General features: G+C 48.4%; 1 long non-coding RNA gene across 2 annotated transcripts in view; it reads right to left on the bottom strand.

Annotated features, from left to right (window-relative positions):
• LOC102160870 overlaps nt 270–19,510 on the bottom strand; it is a 95,743-nt gene continuing 76,502 nt past the window's right edge. The window contains exons 2-5 of one of the 2 annotated variants that reach the window (XR_002345105.1): nt 3,072–3,176; nt 1,672–1,788; nt 1,156–1,381; nt 270–724 (exon numbers count right to left, since the gene is read on the bottom strand). This is a non-coding gene — a long non-coding RNA (uncharacterized LOC102160870). Of the gene's footprint in view, nt 1,382–1,671; nt 1,789–3,071; nt 3,177–19,510 lie in introns of both variants that reach the window. The other variant, XR_002345104.1, reaches the window with a different exon arrangement.

The raw sequence follows: 19,510 nt of genomic DNA, 5'->3' as shown, positions 1-19,510 counted from the left end.
AACATCCAATGCTTTCACTGACATGTGGAATCTGAAAAAAAGGACAGACTGGTCTTCTTTGCAGAACAGATGCTGACTCACAGACTTTGAAAAACTCATGGTCTCCGGAGGAGACAGTTTGGGGGGTGGAGGGATGTGCCTGGGCTGTGGGATGGAAATCCTGTGAAATCAGATTGTTATGATCATTATACAACTACAGATGTGATAAATTCATTTGAGTAATAAAATTTTTTTTAAAAATATAAAAAAAAGATGACTCCAGGCCCAGATGGATTGGTGAATTTTACCAAAAATTTAAGGGAGTTGTTATACAAATACTGCACAAATGCATCCAGAAAAATCAAAGAGGAGCACACACTTCCTGCCTTAGTCTGTGAAAACAGTGTTAACCCAATAGGAAAACCAGACAGTGACATTACAAGAAACAAAAACTGCACACCAACATCCCTCTGAATACAGATGGAAAAATCTTTAACAAAATTCTAGGAAATCATTTTAAACAGTTTAGCAAAAGGAAAGTACATTATGACAAATTAGAATTTATCCCAGGATTGTTTTCACATTCAAAAACCAATTTATATCATTTTTATGTATTTGATATAGAGCAAAATCATATGAGCATCTTAGTAGATATAGAAGTATCTGACAAAATTCTATACCAAGTCACATGAGTTCTCACCAATTGAGAAATAGAAGTGAATTTCCTCAACCTGATAAAGGGCACCTGCAAAGAAACCCCACAGTTAACAATTGTGAAGTATTAAGTGATTTTTCTCTTAAAAGTATGAACAAGCATGTACTAAAGGACATGCCAGGTGCGTTATGAGAAGAAAAATGAAAATCATATAGGTTGGTGTGGAGGGGGGGTAAAACTTTATTCCCCAATGACAACTTGGTTGTCTACATAGAAAACAAGGAATTTTACAAAACAACTAGAAATGTTGACAGCAAGGTTACAGGATGTAACCAAAATCCATTATATTCTATAGAGTAGTGTTAAGTTGGAAATTTAAATTTTCTTAAATGTATGAAATATTTAGGGATAATTTAACAAAATATGGGCAAAACCCGGGCACTGAAAACAGCAAAACATTGCTGAGACAAGTTAAAAATTGTTGACAGAGATGTAGGTAGCTTGGAGGCCTGTGAACGCACCTGTCCAAGGGAGTGCGCTGCCTGCCAGACTTGGCCTCACTCCTGGAGCAGAGCGGTGGGGAGCAGTACAGCCTGGCTGGAGGTGCTGACTGTTCTGGCGGTGGCATTAGGATGGGCACAATCCAGAAGGCGGCAGAGGCTTTGCAGTCTGGGTGGCTCTGGGGAGCAGCTCAGCAGGGAAAATGAAGGCAGGCTCTGGCTTTGTTCCTAGGGCTGACCTCGCTCTCTGTGGAGGTTGGGTAGGTTGCAGCCTCTGTCCTGGCTGCTTGGAAGCCCAGGCAGCACGGGACCGCCCCTGGAGCTGGCAGGGCCGTGCACTCCCTGGCCAGTTCTATGGTCCCCCGCCTCCTGCATTGCAGCATCCAGCTGGCTTCCACCCTCCTCAAAGCAGCCTGAGCAGGGGTAGGCAGGAGCAAGGGAGCTGCCTGAGCAGAGGGGAGGGGCAGTGCAGGGTGGGGCCTGGGTATGGGTGAGTGGAGGTTGCAGGGAGCTCTCTCTACCTGAGACAGGACCTACCTGGAGCTCCGCTCGACCGCACACCGCAGCGGCCTGCCTGCTGGTGGTTCTGGTGTGCCCTCCATCACAGGCTCTCCACGTTCCTCCCAGAGTTGAGGAGCCCAGCCCAGCCTGAGGCTGTGGAGAAGGGGAGCTGGCGTCAGCGAGCCAGACATCAGGGTGCTGGTAACACCTGGTCTGACCATCCCAACTGGGAACTGGGTGCTCCCGCAGGGCGGCCTCTGTCCTTCTCCTCTGAGTGCTGGCAGAGAACGCAGGTGCGGGTGGACAGTAGATGTGGACCGTAGGACCCCCTCGCCACTGACTTCCCCCGTCTGGAGGGACCCTCATTGTTGGGAGCAAGAGCAGGGTGAGATGCATCTGGGAGCAAGGTCTAGGTACCCACTTTCTTCCTGCCAAGCCCTGTGAGCTCTGTCCCCAGCCCTGCTCTGCACCTGCTGGGTGCAGGGCCAGGAGAAAGCATGCAGGGGCAGAGGAAGAGGGGAGCCCATTTGTCCCCCAAGGCTCTGCCAGGAGCTGCTCCAGCACCTGAAAACTGGTCCTCACTCCACTTCACTCCAGAGGCCCTGTCCAGCCTCTCTGCACACCTCCCTCCACATTTCCTGCATCGAGGCCTCCTGTCCAAGAGAGACCCTTCACCGTCTCCAGTACCAGTAGTGCTTGAGCCCACAGCAGCATCTCTCTTACAGTCTAGGGTGTGGGGCGCGGGGGAAGGGATGAGTGATGGGAAGCCATGTTCAGAGAGACTCCAAGAGCCCAGCACCAGTGATGGCTGCAGCAGGCTGGCCAGACCCTGAGGGTAAACCCTGAGGGATAGGTGGTAAGTAGTGGGATCACTGGACAGACCCTACAGAGGAGGGAATCACAGCATAATTAAAGCTGGTCATTCCCAGGATGCTGGAATAGCAGAATGGGAGTCCAGAAAGATTTGGATATGGTGGGTCTGATCATTTGCAGACCGATACCTGATCCACACAGGGGAGAGGATGCAGGGAAATTGACTTCCCAGAGAGGTGGTCAAGGAGGGTGTGGTCGCAAAGGGCTTGGTGGGGGCATCAGAGCAAGACAACTGGAAGTGTTGGGGCTCCTAGCACAATACCTGAGTCAGGTTCAACACTTTCTGCAGATGAAAGGAGAGGTGGCCAGGAGCTGGTTCACTGGGGACCCCCAACACATCCCCCAGGAGAACCGTGCAGGCAAGAGGCCGAGGGTGAAGACAGTTGAAAACACTCAGAGCCCACCTCAGACCAGGGCGAGGCAGAGAGGGGGCCAAAAACAGAACCTGGGCCATGGTGGGCATCTGAGGAATGTTTCTGAGATGAATTACGATGAGTGAGTTACTAAATCTCTTTAAGAAATGAGGAAAATGAAAGCCCTCAGCACACTGAGCTCTCCCCCACCTTCTGGTCTTGCTGAGGTCCCCCATGGTTGGCTCATGGTCACCACGTCCATGGGCAGAGGCTGCCGTGGTCTTCCTTCCCAGCCTGAGCTGTGAGGCGCCCCACCTGTGTTTAAAGAGAGAGGCATGCAGTGGGGGCTCTCAGCAATTCCTAAGAGTCCCCAGGAATTCTGGTCCCTGGCTTCTTGCTACACCATGAGGCCAGACACTTGGTTGAGGACTGGATGGAGTGAGAATGTGCCGCTGCCTATAGGTCTCTGTCCACCTGTCTGCTTAAGCCCCTACAGCCACTGGATGTGGCACTGGGAGGGACAAGGCACAACCACAAAAGGAAACCCAAATAAAAATCTAGGATCTCCCTAAACTCTGAACACCAAGCCTGTGATGGAAATGAGTGTTAAGGACATACAGACAGGAAGCTTTCAGGATCTTTAGATGTAGGGGCTGGCCAGAGAAAAACTCTGGGCACAGGAGCAGTACAGCAGGAAAACTGCCATGGATGCCAAGGTGCAGAGGTGCACACCTGTGGAGGTCAAGGGGGCCCCCTCCTCTGCTTCCCCCTCTTCAGGGCCTTGCTCAGGCTCCCCTGTGTCATCATACTCCTCCTCCAGCACCAGGGCCCTGGACACTCTGGGCACCTCCTCCTCCACCCCCATGGGGACAGCTCCAGTGTCCTCATAAACACCTTCCAAGGGCAGATTCCCCAACATTCCAGAACCTGCAAAGGCCACACCAAAACCTTTTAAGCAGAGACATTCCCCACAGTTTAAGCCCATCTGTGGGGTGTCTCATGCACACCAGGACCCTCTGGAACCCCACCAGGTGGGAGAGTTCCCCAGATACACATTCGACAGAGGGGTCAGGACACCCTTGGAGCCTTGTTCTCCCACCCAGGCAGCCCCAGGACTACAGCTCTTCTCACCCAGCCTCTCAGAAGCAGAGAAGGGCCCAGGTACCCTGTTACCAACAACCCATGGGTCCACTTTTAGGAAGTCACCACAAGGGGAAAGGGTGGAATTCTGAGTGGGACCCAGCACACAGGACAGCTGGGGACCTGCATTGGTCTGGGTCTCAGAGCACCTCCCCTCCCCTCCAGAGCTTCCCCATTCCCAGGGCCTGATATTAACCTTGACCAACATGCCCACCTACCCCTGCAAGGTCTTGGGCCCTGGAGCCACTGTGCCCCCAGGACCAGTGAGATGACAACCAGGAGGGTGCTGAAGACCAGGCAGAAAGTCATAGGCAGAGTCCCGGCCTTGAGGGCAGGTAGAAGGGCCAGAGGAGGGCCTGTAAGAACAGTGAGAAGTGGGGTCCTCCCTACATGCCTGCACTGCCTGCGTATTGTGACCTTGGACCTGAACCACCTGAGCCTCTAAGGAGGAGGAGGGGCACCCAGGGGAGAGATGGGCCTTGTGCTGCCCGGAGGGCACAGGGTTAAAGTCAGGAGTGTCCAGAAAGGCAACTCTTAGAGTCCTGACTGCTTTGGACTCACAGTCAGTATCTAAGAGGCTACAGTGCACCAGAGCCCAACTGCCCAGTCAGCAAGGGAAAGGCCCAGAAAATTGGCTGGCAGAGCCTGGGCTTGCTGTCCCTCCCTAGGTTCTCCACCCAGCTTTGCACAGGGGGACCCTCAGGGAAGGGCGTCTCTGGCACCATGGCCCTGGTCCTCCTGACCTCCACCCATCAGCCAAGATGAGGGCTGACTGAGGCATGGTGTCCACAGGAGACTCTTAGGCACCTCTGGGTGAGGCAGGCAGCAAGCTCTGAGCAGAGCCTGAAGGAACACACACCTACCTGATGCCGAAAACAGGACTGTGGTCCCCCAGGAGAAATAGATTCATTGCAAGGGGTGTGGAAAGGCAGCCTAGACCTTCATCCAGACTCTCAGCTTGAGATGGAAGTCATGGAGGCAGCCTGTGCTCTAGCATCCAGAGGGACAAGTGCAGGGCAGCCTCAGGGCTGGGTTCTGGGGCATCCAGGATGGAGGGGTACTGCAAAGGATCCCTCCTGGCACCCCTTCCCCAGCCCCAAGCACCCTCCCACCTACTACCGCCCCCCACCCACGGAGGGGATGGGGGAGCTGCAGGCTCCCTCCTGCGTGATTGTGCCCGCAGTCTCCGTCTCCCTATGGCTCCACGGGGCATCCCTACAGGGACGCCTCACTTCTCCGGCACCCCACCTCCTCCAGCCACATGGGCTCAGAGCCTGGCCTGAAGGCGGCCCCCACAGGGCACCCACAGCCTGGCCACAGCGTAGCTGGCAGCACACAACCTCTACATCCACCAGGTCGCAGGAGTTGTCGCACACGGTGCCCCTGGAGTCGATGTGCCAGGGCTCCACACAGCTGGAGAAGCCGTCTTCCCCACCACGCATGCGCAGCTCGCCCTCCTCCACAAAGGAGACTATGGTCACCGCGCATCAGGACCAGGATGGGGCATGGACAGGGAGGAAGTGAGAGGGGTACCTGGGCAACTGTTGGTGGATGAGCAGTTGAAGGTCTTGTGTTTTCTCTGACAATCCTATTGATTAAACAGTGACCCACCCAGGGTAAATGCCCTGAAAAACTTCAGAATGAAGCTTGTGGAGCCCAAGTGACCGCACAGCTCCAAGCCATAGGTTGGTGGCAGCCTTCGCAAATGACTTGTCAGAATAGAATCTGCCTCCAGGCCCCCCAGACACCTCCAGGGCTCACCTGCACAGGTATCCAGACTATCCATGGACACAGGTATGCAGGTGCCATGGGGCTGAGGGGCACTGCCACAGTGTGAAGTTTCGAAGCCTGTGGCACTGGATATTGTCCACCCAGGAGATGCCCAAGATAGTGTGGACAGGTCTGTTGTCCAGCCAGCCCAGCTGCTTGCGGATGATGGATAAGGACGTGTCTTTCAGGGCACTACTGCACACAGCTCCCCAAGCCCCATTGTAGAACATGTCCAGCTACCCAGCACAGTGGCCAGTGCCACCTCAAAGCCTCAGAGCCACTGACCCTGGAAGACAAGCATACTCAGGCCAAGGAAATCTCTGAAGGAGGAAGCCAAGAGGAGCTTCCAGCACAAAGACGGATGCCACCCAAGGGCATCTAACCCAGTGAGTCCTGGCATCCACCTCACATGGATCCCACAGTCCCATCAATTTAAAGATGGAAAAAGATGAGAGCAGTTGACCACAGGTGACCAGATTTAACCCCTAGTTGTAACGTCTTAGTCAGCAGGGATCAGCTGATTGCCCAGAAATCTATCCTTGGAAATTGCTCAAAATACAGAATAATCATTTTGTACAAGATGATTAACTTAAAAGTGATAATAAAAATTCAAAAAATTAAATTAAGAAACAAACGAGAATTACCCCAGATCTCTCAGTTTGTAGATAGCATTGGTCCTGGCTGGTCAGTGCCCAAGTATTTGTCTTGGGCGGTGCAAGTCCAACAACAATTTAATGTATCACCACATGGTGGAGTATCAGACACCCTTTAAAATTATGTTACAGGAGCCTGTAATACAACAAAAATGCACATGTGGAAATAAATCACAGAATATGGATATGAATTGCATCTTACAAGATTATAACTAATAAAAATAAGCTTAGAAAAAAACAATGGAAGGAAATACGTCTGTGGTAGCTTACAAAAGTGGCCACTAAGACCTCCTGCCTGTATCCATACCCCATGCAATGAATCAATTTCCCACCCCTGAATGTGGGCTTGCCTTAGAACCTCAGCCAACCAAATTAATGGGCTAAGGGTGACCAGTGCCAATTCCACACCTGGGCCTCAAGAGTGCATTGCTTTGCTCTCACCTTTGAAACTCTGTCACCAGGGTGAATCGTAACAGAAACAGAGCCCTCGCACTCCTGCCACTGCCCAGCAGCAGAGTCCTGCAGTTGCCTGACGAGCCACAGTACAGAGGAAGGAAGAACTTCAAGGAAACAAAATATAAGAGGAAATGTATACCGAGGACAGGAAGACCAGAAGTGACAGAAAAGACAATCCATGATAAAGACAGCACCTAGAGAAACTTCCCTAGAAAGCCTGAGAAAGGAGCAGGGCCTGCCCCCCCCCCCCCGCTGCCTCCAAAAAATTGAATAAAAAGCGTGGGGAAGAGCCAACATAATGGATGAGACTGTAACTAAAAAGAAACATGATGACTCACATAGAGTTGAAGGCAACTTTCCTAAAGCAAAAATAGGAATCAAAATCACTGAGAAGAGGCCCCACTGGGATGTACCGCCTACCCTGGAGGGCTGCCTGGAGGGGGCTGGAGGAGGCAGGACCAACCAGATGCCCCCAGGAGATCACAAAACTCTGTCACTAAGAATAATCATACCCAGACAAGATCCACCAAAAGAGCCTCAGATATGTGTGAGCTGAAAAAAAAAAAAAAAAAAAAACATACACTGCCTCAAAAATGCTCTGAGAAAAATTGTCCAGCACACTAAAACGCAGATAATAATTACAAACTCAAGTCAGGGAAAGCTCAAGCACAAATGTGAGGGGAACTTGTGAGCAGGGGAGAAAGACACCAAGCAGTGCTGCTCAGACACCCAGGAGCAACACACCCCATCCCACCACAGGGCCTCCTCCCACCCCCAGAGCAAAGAAGGAGGTACTTAGTCGATGTAGCTACAGGGCACTGAAGCTGGGAGTTGTGGGGTTTCCAAATCAGGCAGAGAGCAACAGTGGAGTCTGAGGGGAGCGCATAGCTAGTTTTTCATGTACAAGCACAGCACAATTTGAAAGCCAGTAGCCCCGGGAGGGGACTCAATTCACAGCACCCACGTGAGCAGAAGACACCAGTGTCCTCCTTGTGCCCACAGTCATGCAGAGCCCAGCCCGCCTACCCCCAACGAGCGCTGCCACAGTGCAGACTCATGGCCCTCACAGCCCAGCTAATCCATCCAGATGAGCCTAGACCACACCCTGAAGTGACCAAGCCCCAGGGTGCTGAGCCATGTGGCCACAGCCCAGCTGCCAGCAGACCAGCTGGGCATCCTGCAGGTCCCAGCTGTTATCACACGGTGCCCTACAGGTTGAGCACTTGACACACCCGGCACAATGACCCAGCACTGAGCCCAGCCTCCCTGGAGACAAACCAAGTGAGGACAGCCATGGCCCACCCCCAACCCCTGCCAGGACAAAGTGATAAGGGGTGTGGGGGAAGGTAGTTTCTGGGCCTTCACTCACCAGAACACAGGTTGCTGGCATCCCCCAATGCTCCCACGGGCACCAGCAGTTACAAGGACACATTGCCCTGGGTCAGGAGGGTCTCCGTGCCCAGACAGGGTGTTCAGCTCAGCTCCAGGTGGGAGTCACAGAGAAAAGCTGGCAGGAAGGAGGCAGGGCCAAGCCTCAAAGCCCACACTCCTGGCCTCACCCAAGCACCTGAGCCCAGCATCCTGGCCATGCCTACATTGGTGCCCAGGCCCCTGAGGACAGTGGAACAGAAGGGACTGGTTGCAGGCACAACAGAAGACCTCCGGCCATAGTGGTCATTCCAGGGTGTGGACACGGCCATGCCGCACTGCAGTTCCTGGCATACCACGTGGGCCGTGGCCAGGTCCAGGTCAGCATCGCAGGCAGTGCCCCAGGTCAGACTGCTCCTCACTTCTAGGCGCCCAGTGTAGGGGTGTTCACCACCTGCCAGCCAGGCCTCTGTGTGTCCTGGAGGAGGAGACAAATTCTCAGTAGGGTCAGGGGTTATCAGGTAACAGCTCAGCCTGGAACCATCACCTGTGGACCCTGGGAGGCTCCAGCCAGAGGAGATCATCTGCGTCCAGCAGTGGGTCTGCCAAGTGCTGGGCAGGAAGCACATCCAGTCTGCACCAAGAATAGAGCAAGAGTCCCTGGTCAGAGGTTGGGGTCACCTGCTGCAGGTACTCACATGTGTCTTGCAATTTCTGCCTGCCCAGTGAACAACATCAAGGACCTCCAAATTTCAGAGGCCAGGTCAAGGCACCCCTTAGGCCACAGAGCACTGCCCCCTTGAGGGCACCAAGGAGAGTGGACAGTTTATCTGCCCCAAATCCCAGATCACAGCCAGGATCTAAGAGGCCCACTTTACTCTCACAGACTAGAGATGGGGCTGGGAGGAGAGAATTACCACCCAACCCTGACTCACATTAGAGATGCTATAAGGGCAGCTAGAACAGAGCAGATGCTGCAGACATCCAGGATCCAGCCTTCCTGGCGGCTCTGGGTGGACATCTCTGTTGGAGACAGAAACCTAGCTCTGCACTGCTGGGTTCTGCCTACCTAGAGCTCTTGAGACACCTGTGAGTTCCCACCCCCCACCTCATCCTGTGTTCTCACCTCTAGGATTGGTTCAAAAGGAGTATGAGCTAGATAATACCAGGTCACCAAGGGGCAGTCTTCCCCTCTCCCATCCCTTCCCTTCTCTAGCCTGCTCTGAGCCCCTCTGCCACAGGGAGCTGCACAGATATCCAGGAGAGATCCAGCTCCTCCCAATGTGTCACGCAGGACTGGGCCTGTGAGGGACCCCGGGTGGGGTTGTCCCCTGCTGCAGCCACTCTCTGGCTCCCTTCTGTCCCCTGGAACATGGAGGGATGGTCCCCTGAGCAGACCACCTGAATATCTTGCTGGAAGTTGCAGCCTTTGCGAAGGTTGTTGTTCAGTCTGCAGCTGTGAATGGTCTGCTTGGTGCACCTGCAAATCATGTACTTCCTGGTGATACCCTCTTCTTGGTGGGGGACCTGGAGCACAGGGCCAGAGCACAGGGCCAGACCCCAGCTCCAGGGAGAACACCATGGCCTCTTCCTGGTACAGGCTGCAGAGGCAATACACCCTGTTCATGTTCCTGATTTCAGCGAGTCCCACACAACGGCTTCAGCCCTTCACCAGCCATACCTCCCAGAAAGTGTCATCTGTAAAGCACACACAGCATTGCATAAAGTGCAGACTCTGCTAGCCACATGACCACTTGGAGCTAGATGTCCCCACTAGGGTGCGGTGCCTGCTGGGGACATCTGACTCCTCAGTGGGGATCAGCACTGAGGCCCTGCCCTCTTCAGTGCTCTCTGAAGCATCTCTGGTAATCTTTCAAACAGGCGCCCGCATTCTCACTTGGGCCACACAAACCATGCTGTGGGTCAGCTCAGAGGCAGAATGTCACAAGGGGGCCTCACAGGCTCTCAGGCTTATAAAATGCACAGGCACAGCTGAAGACCCTCCAGACCTCCGGGGAAAAAATTTTCCATGACTGCTGGGAACAAGTGGGCCCCCATCCCTCTGCCTGCCCTTCCACCCCTGGCACCACTCTTCTACCTGCTGATTTATTCACTCTCAGTCTCTCCCTGGACAGTATAGACCCCGTAGCAGGATTTTGTGATGTTCATGCAAAGCTGCATCTCCAGTACCCAGGGCAGAGCCTTGTAAATAAGCATTTGTTGAATGAAAAACAGAGGACTCCTAATACAGGAGGAATGAAGAGAGATGAGAACTGGCCCTTCCTATGGGGGTTGGATGGATCAGGGAGCCCTTACCAGAGAGTCCCTGGACTCCCCACTCCTCCCCACACCCCTGCCCCATGACTTATTAGAACACACAGTGACCACCACCCACTCGTGGCGGCACTCGCCCTACATCCACACCCCCAGGCTTCACCCCCAGAGGGAAGACTCTGCAGGATACATTGTGGAGCCAGGGCTGCACCACCTCTCCAGGCAGTGGGACATACTTGGGGGCACCCACAGCCCAGCTGCAACCCAGCTGCCTGTAGACCACGAATGCCTCCTTCAGCATCCATGCCTGGTTCAAATGTGTCCTCACTCCCCTTCATGCCAGACCAACACCACCACATCATATAGACTGTCCCTATAGGCCAGCCACACATCGCTAGGTCCAGCTGCAGACAGACAGGCTAGTTGGGGGTTGGTAACAATATTGAGTATGTGGTGAGGATGCCTGTGTTACCCTAGTGCCACCTCCAAGGCCTTGCTCCAAGGCCTCAGCACAAAGCCAAGCACCCCCCTAGCAGAAAAGTCCAGAAATGTGAAGGGGTAGGGGTCCCTGTGGGCCCTCTGCAGTCCCACATCCTCATCCCCATAAACCAGTGTGACTTCCCCTAACCCTTTGGCCACTGAAGCCCCCACACCATGGGTAAACTCACCCCCAGGCAGGGGGTCCCCTTGTTCTCCTCTGCCTGGAAATGGGAGGCTCCTCCCACCACCCCATCCTGATCTGCAAACAAAGGTCATTTCCCAGCATCTACCAAAGACTCTGTGGCCCACTCATCCCCCCTAAGGACCCCTCATCTTCCTCACTTACCCCTCCCCACCTGACTGGCTGCCCACCACCTGTCTAGCTCCCTCTTCTTGGGCTCAGTTCCTGGGTCCCCATGGGTCTCAGCTTCCCCCAACTTTCCCATCCCAGCATGACCAAGGACATATCCCCCTAACCACATCCCTTCTAGGCCTCTGCACCCTGGAATTGCCCACATAGCCCCAGACATCCCCACCATATCACAGCCCCCACATCCTCACCACCCCCTCCTAGGCTTATGCAGGGGAAATAAAACATGTATGTGGGTGGGCTGAGTCGTCCTACCTAAAGGCAACCCACTGCCACCTTCAGGGCCTGTCCTGGCCTCGTAGGGAGGAGAGAGAAGACCATGCCCCAGTACAGAGGAAGGCAAATTCCTCTCAATTCCTTCCCAGGGCTTTCATCCATCAATACCACCCCTACTCCAAAGCCCCTCATTCCTCACTCCTTTCTTCTGGATATAAACAAGCACAGTGTCTGCCTTTTTAACTCTAGCCCACATCACTGTCTTCTTCCAAACCCATCCCTCTGCCCTTCACACCCACCAGCATCGCTGCCCACATTCCCACTCCCACCCGATACACCCTTTCTGTCCAGCTCACAGTCACCTCCTTGCTGGATGCTAGATCTGGCTGCCAGGTAATATTTTTCTTCCATCAGCTTCTAGGCCTATTCTTGCCTGCCCTCCACCCCAAACCCTGACATAGTCTCACACATATATTGACGCAGTTGCTCATACTTTCTCTCACACACATACCTGCCCACACTCAACATTCACACAACTCACTCAAAACAGCTCCCACACCACAACATGCAGTCCCCCAGAATTCACTCACATCCCCCAGTATTCTCTCCATGCTGTTCCCTCTGGCAGGATCCCCTCTCTACAGCTTCTGGCCCATGGCTTAGCCTCTTGTCTTGTGGACCCACTCTGGGTGGCATCTCTGGGGCCGTGGCTCTTCTCCATGGCCCAGGAACGAGCTCCATGCTCATGCTGTGGCCAGATGCTTCCAGCTTTCCCACTCCCCTACCCACCCCTTGTTCTGCCCTGGGGAAGGAGAGGAGACAGCCACCTTGCAGGACCCATAAGCACCATCTGTCAATCTGGATCATTGGGAAAAGACGCTAGCTGTGCCTCTCAATCCATCTCTGCTCTGACCCAGTCCTGCACTGGACTCCAAGCAGTAGGGCTTAAGGATCTGAGCTCCTCTTGGAATTGAACCTGTTCACCTAGTGTAAGGACAAGCATCTCCAGGGTTTGGACCTTGGAGTCCATGTGCCCTCCTGCCCTAGGATGTGCCATCCCCTTTTTTGCTGAGTGAGACCCAGGCAGACAGATGCTCACAACAGGGGATCCCCACACCCCAGCATCTATGGAGCCACTGCCTGCAGAGGTTCCATGGACAAAAGAAGGAGAAACTTGCCATTGGGGCATAAGGTGAAGGACAGTGAGGAGAAGGATGCCAAGTCCCAAGGCCCAGAGAGCTGCCCTCATGGCCCCACAGCCCCAGGGCCTCAGCCAGCTCCAGCCACTCAGCTGGGGCAAAGGCACAGATCACGGTCTGGAGCCAAATACACAGAAGTGGAGCCACCGATAGCCTCCTGGAACCAATGGGACACTGAGGGCATTTCCAGAGCTTTGTCTTTCTGTGTTCAGAGCAGCCAATGGCCTTGGTGTCCCTGAGCATTACCAGACATGAGCAAGGGGTCCAGTCTGTTGATTTTCTCCCATACTGGTAACTGCTGATGGGTTAGCTTCACTCAGACTCCACAGTCAGGCAGGTGGTCTCATCTGCCCACAGCCACAGCAGCATCCAAGCCCTTCTCTCCACTCAGGTCAGCAGCTTCAGCTCCCCATCATGGTCCCTGGGGACCAGCAGGGATGGAGTGGGGGCCCCATAATACAGAAGAACAAGACAGGCCAGGACAGCTTTGCTAGGGCTCTGAGATATAAATTATCATTGGAACTGAAGTCACAAAGAAAACAAGAACCTACACTCTGAACTTAAACAAGTGACCACCTGCCTAAATGGAAGATTTAAAAAGAATCTAGAGTCTCCTGACAGCATAACCAGTATACCCAAGCTACAACTGAAAATCACTCACCATGTGAAGAACCAGGGAAACTACACTTAGATGATAAAGACAATCAGCTATTGCCAATACCAAGAATTAGATTTGAAATTATCTGACAAGGACTTTAAAACAGCCATCATAAAAACACTTCCTCAATAAAGGTGTTCGTAAATTCTTTTTAAACAAATGAAAATAATTTTCAGGAAAGAAATAGAAGTTATAAAAGTGAAACAATGGTTAAGATGTGGAGAAATTGAAACACTCATATTTTTCTGGTAGGATTGAAAAATAATGCAACCAGTCTGGAAAACAGTCTGGCAGTTCTTCCAAAGGTTAAACAAAGAGATGCTCTGTAACCTAGAAATTCTGTATATCAAAGAGAAATTAAAATTTATGTCCAAAATAAGCAACAAGAATATAATGTACAGCACAGGGAATTATGGCCATTATCTTCTACTAATTTATAATGGATTATAATCTGCAAAAATACTGAATCACATGACTGTGGAGTCTGAGTGAAGCTAACCCATCAGCAGTTACCAGTATGGGAGAAAATCAACAGACTGGACCCCTTGCTCATGTCTGGTAATGCTCAGGGACACCAAGGCCATTGGCTGCTCTGAACACAGAAAGACAAAGCTCTGGAAATGCCCTCAGTGTCCCACTGGTTCCAGGAGGCTATCAGTGGTTCCACTTCTGCTGTACACCTGAAACTAATATATTATAAATCAACATTTCAATTTTAAAAAATGTTATTTTGTTCATATTAAAACCTGTACAAAATGTTCCTAGTAGCATTATTCATAAGAGAAAAAGAAAGAAACTAAATATACATCAGTTGGTGAATAGATAAAGAAAATTTGGTACATCCATACCATGAAATATTATTCAGCCATTACCAGGCATGAAGTACTGACAAATAACCACAGTGGGATGAACCTTGAAAACATTATGCTGAGTGAAAGGAGTCCAGCACAAAAGACCACATATGCAATTCCATTTACATGACGTGTCCAGAATAGGCAAACCCATAGGATAGAAAGTGGATTTGTGGTGGCAAGGGGCTAGAAAGAGGAGCAAATGGAAAATGATTACTGATGGGGACAGGATTTCCTTTGGTGTGTCATGAAAACTTCCTGAAATTATCAAATGGTAACTGTGGCATAATTCTGAATACACTAAAAACCACTGAATATACTAAAAAAAAAAAATTAAAGGATGCGTTTTTGTTGTATGAATTGTATCTCAATAAACTTGTTAAACTTTTTTAAAAACCAAATGTAAATTATAAAACTAAAAATAAGTAAGAGAAATTCATTTTAGAAACTTACTTAATTGACCCTCTCTTATAGTGGACATGGCATATGATAGCATCAGTGATCCTGAAGGCTAATAAATAGAACTTACTCAGTGTAAACAACAGAGAAAAATAGGAAAAATGAATAGAGCCTCAGAGAGCTCTGGAAAAATAAAGATTTAATAGTTATATAATTAGAGATATGGGGAGGAGCCATAAGAAAGTATGAGAGTGAGAAAGAATTTGAAGAAATAATGTTTTAAAACCTCCTAAATTTAATGGAATACATAAACTTACAGATTCAAGAAGCTAAGTAAACCCCAAACAGGATAAACTCAAAGAATTCACACCAAAACACACCATCGTTAAACTTTTGAAAACTAAAGACAAGGAAAAAAAATCCCAGAAGCAGTCAGAGAAAGATGTTGCATTTATGTACCAAAAAACACCAATTTGAATGAAAGCAAATTTCTCATCTGAACAGAGGCCAGTAGGGAGTGGAAGAATAGTAATAAGAGCCAAAAGATGTGTCAAGCCTGAGTCCTATATCTCTGAAACTATCCTTCAGAAATTAAGGAGATATTAAGGTCAACCTCAAATGAAGGAAAACTAAAATAATTTGTTTTTGAACTTCTCTAATAAAAACAAAAAAATTACAACCAAATGCTGAGCAACCTTCAACCAAATGGACTGGAAACTTTCAAAAAGATATCCTACTACAGAAGACAAAGAGGAGGCCACATCAAGAGGTAGGAGGGATGATTATGTGATATAAGAAACCTCATACCTCCTGGGTGGAAAGCCCCAATGACAGGAAAGTAACTGTATCACAGAGACTCACCTACAAGGGTGAGTTCTGGGCCCCACATAAAATCCCCATGCCTGGGGATCTGGAACTGGAAGAAAGAGCCCCCAGAGCATCTGGCATTGAAGGACAGTGGGGCTTGTGCACAGGAGCTCCATAGGACTCAGGGAAACAAAGACCCCATTCTTGAAAGGCACGCAGAGACTTTCATATGCACTGGGTCCCAGAGCAAAGCTAAATTTCCACAGGAATCTGACTACCGTTCTTGGAGGATATCCAGGGTGACTGTGGCACATTGTGGGGAAAGGACATTGGAGGCAAAGCTCTTGGGAATATTCATCAGCATGCATTTCTCTGTAGGTGGCCATTTGGGAAAATCTGGCCCCACCCATCAGTGCTGAGAAAACTCAGGCCAAACAATAATCCAGGTGAGATTACCTCCCCACCCATCAATAAACAGGCTGCCTAAAGACCCCCCAGGCACACAGACACCTCTAATTTAACCCAGAGACAAACCCCCACACACCAAAGGGATAGGAATCAGTCCCACCTACCAGTGGGCAGGCACCAGTGCCTACCATCAGGAAGCCTACAGCAAACCACCAATTTCAGCCACAAGGGGGGCAGACAACAAAAGAAAGAGAAACTACAACTGTGGTATGCAAAAAGTTCACCACACCAAAAGACTATAAAAATGAGAACACAGAGAACTACAACTCAGAAAAGGAAGAAAGAAAAAAAAAACAGAAAAACAGCTAAGTGATCAGGAGATTCTCAGCTTCCAGGAAAAAGACTTTAGAATGTTGATGCTGAAGATGATGCAACACATTGGAATAAATTAGAGGCAAAGAAGGATAATTTACAGGAAACATTGAGCAAAGACATACAAGATATAAAACTTAAGCAAGAAGACATGCAAATACAATAACGGAATTAAAAAATGCACTAGAAGCAACTAACAACAGAATACAGGAGGCAGAAGAATGAATAAGTGAGGTGGAAGACAGATAGGTGGAAATCACTTATGTGGAACAGAAAAGAGAAAAAAGATTGAAAAGAAATGAAGAGAGTCTCAGAGAACTCTGGGACAACGTTAAATGCACCAACATCTGTATTATAGGAGTGCCAAAAGGAGAAGAGACAGAGAAAGGAACAGAAAAAATATTCAAATAGCTGAAAACTTCCCTAACATGGGAAAGGAACCACTCACTCAAATCCAGGAAGCACAATGAGAACCATATAAAATAAACCCAAGGAGGAACACACCAAGACACGTATTAATCACACTGAGCAAAATTAAAGACAGAGAAAATCTTGAAAGCAGCTAGGGAAAAGAAACAAATAACATAAGGGAAGCCTAATAAGGTTATTGGCAGATTTTTCAGCAGAAACTCTGCAGGCCAGAAAGAGTCACATGATATATCTCACGTGATGAATGGAAAAAACCTCCAACCAAGATTTCTCTACCCAGCAAGGCTCTCATTCAGATTTGAAGGAGAAATCAAAAGCTTCACAGATAAGCAAAAGCAAAGAGAATTCAGCAACACTAAACCAGATTTACAACAAATACTAAAGGAACTTCTTTAGGCAGAAAAGAAAAGGCAGCAACAGGAAACAAAAATTCCACAAATGACAAGGTTCACCAGTAAAGATGTATATACAGTAAAGGTACAAAATCATCCATGCACAACTATGCCCCCAAAATCAGAAATCATGAGAAGAGGATGGTACAAATCCAGGACACTGGAGATGCACTTGCAATTAAGAGACCAACAACTTAATCTCATATATAAATATAGACTCATATCAAAACTTCAGAATAAATGCAAACAAAAAAATCTACACATGATACACAAACAAATAAGAAAAATGAACTCAAATACAACACTAAAAGTAGTCCTCAAACCACAACAGGATACAACAAGAGAAAAAGGAAAGAAAAAAGAGCAACAAAAACAAATCTGAAGCAATTAATAAAATGGCAACAAGAACATACATATCAATAATTACCTTAAATGCAAATGGATTAAATGCCCCAACCAAAAGATACAGACTGGCTGAATAGATACAAAAACAAGATCCATATATATGCTGTCTTCAAGAGACCCTCTTCACTTCTAGGGACACATACAAACTCAAAGTGAGAGGATGGAAAAAAATATTCCATGAAAACAGGATGCAAAAGAAAGCTGAAGTAGAAATACTCATATCAGACAGCATAGACTTTAAAATAAAGACTATTTTAAGGGACAAAAAAGGTCATTACATAATGATCAAAGGATCAATCCAAGAAGAGAATATAACAATTTTAAATATCTACTCACCCAACATAGGTTCACCACAATATATAAGGCAACAGCTAACAACCTTAAAAGGACAAATTGACAATAACACAATTACAGTGGGGGACTTTTTTAACACCCCACTTATAGCAATGGACAGATCATCCACACAGAAAATCAATAAGGAAACACATGCCCTGAATGAGGCATTAGACAAGATGGACATCATAGATATTTCTAAGACATTCCATCCAAAAGCAACAGAATACACATTCTTCTCAAGTGCACATGGAACATTCTCTAAGACTGATCACATCCTGGGCTACAAATCCAACCTCGGTAACTTTAAGAAAATTGAAATCATATCAAGAATCTTTTCCAACCACAAGAAAAAAATTGCAAAAAACACAAACATGTGGAGAATCAATAACATGCTACTAAACAACCAATGGATCACTGAAGAAATCAAAGAGGAAATTAAAAAATACCTGGAAGCAAATGACAACAAAGATACAACACTCCAAAACCTATGGGATGCAGCAAAAGCCATTCTAAGAGGATAGTTTATAGCAATACAATCCGTCCTCAGGAAACAAGAAAAAGCTCAAATAAACAAGGTAACTTTACATCTAAAGAAGCTCAAGAGAGAAGACCAGACAAGACCTAAAGTTAGTAGAAGGAAAGAAATCATAAAGATCAGAGCAGAAATCAATGAAATAGAAATGAAGAAAACCATAGAAAACATCAATGAAACGAAAAGCTGATTCTTTGAAAAGATCAACAAAACTGATAAACCCCTAGCCAGACTTATCAAGAAAAAAAGAGAGAGGACTCAAATCAATAAAATTAGAAATGAAAAAGGAGAAGTAACAACAGACATCACAGAAATACAATGGATCATAAGAGACTACTGTATGCAACCATACGCCAATAAAACGGAAAACCTAGAAGAAATGGACAAATTCTTAGAAAAGGACAATCTTCCAAGACTAAACCAAGATGAAAGAGAAAGGATGAATGGACCAATCACAAGAACTGAAATTGAATCTGTGATTAAAAAACTTCCAACAAACACAAGTCCAGGACCAGATGGCTTCACAGGTGAATTCTATCAAACATTTAGAGAAGAGCTAACACCGATACTTCAGAAACTATTTCAAAAAATTGCAGAGGAAGGGATACTCCCAAACTCATTCTATGAGGCCACCATCACCCTGGTACCAAAACCAGACAAAGATTCCACAAAAAAAAAAAGAAAACTACAGGCCAATTTCACTGATGAACATCGATGCAAAAATCCTCAACAAAATACTAGCAAACCGCATCCAACAATACATTAAAAGGATTGTACATCATGACCAAGTGGGATTTATCCCAGGGATGCAAGGTTCTTCGATATCTGCAAATCCATCAGTGTGATATACCACAGTAACAAACTGAAGAATCAAAACCATATGATCCTCTTAATAGATGCAGAAAAACCCATTGACAAAATCCAACACCCATTTTTGATAAAAACCCTTCAGAAAGTGGGCATAACGGGAACCTACCTCAACATGATAAAGGCCATATATGACAAACCCACAGCGAACATCATTCTCAATGGTGAAAAGCTGAAAGAATTCCTGCTGACATCAGGAACGAGACAAGGATGTCCGCTCTCGCCACTACTCTTCAACATAGTTCTGGAAGTCCTAGCCATGGCAAT

This window comes from Sus scrofa, chromosome 6 (assembly GCF_000003025.6).
Source record: "Sus scrofa isolate TJ Tabasco breed Duroc chromosome 6, Sscrofa11.1, whole genome shotgun sequence".
NCBI lineage: Eukaryota > Metazoa > Chordata > Mammalia > Artiodactyla > Suidae > Sus > Sus scrofa.
Note: the sequence above shows the minus strand (reverse complement) of the source record. Positions and strands in the feature narration are given on the sequence as shown.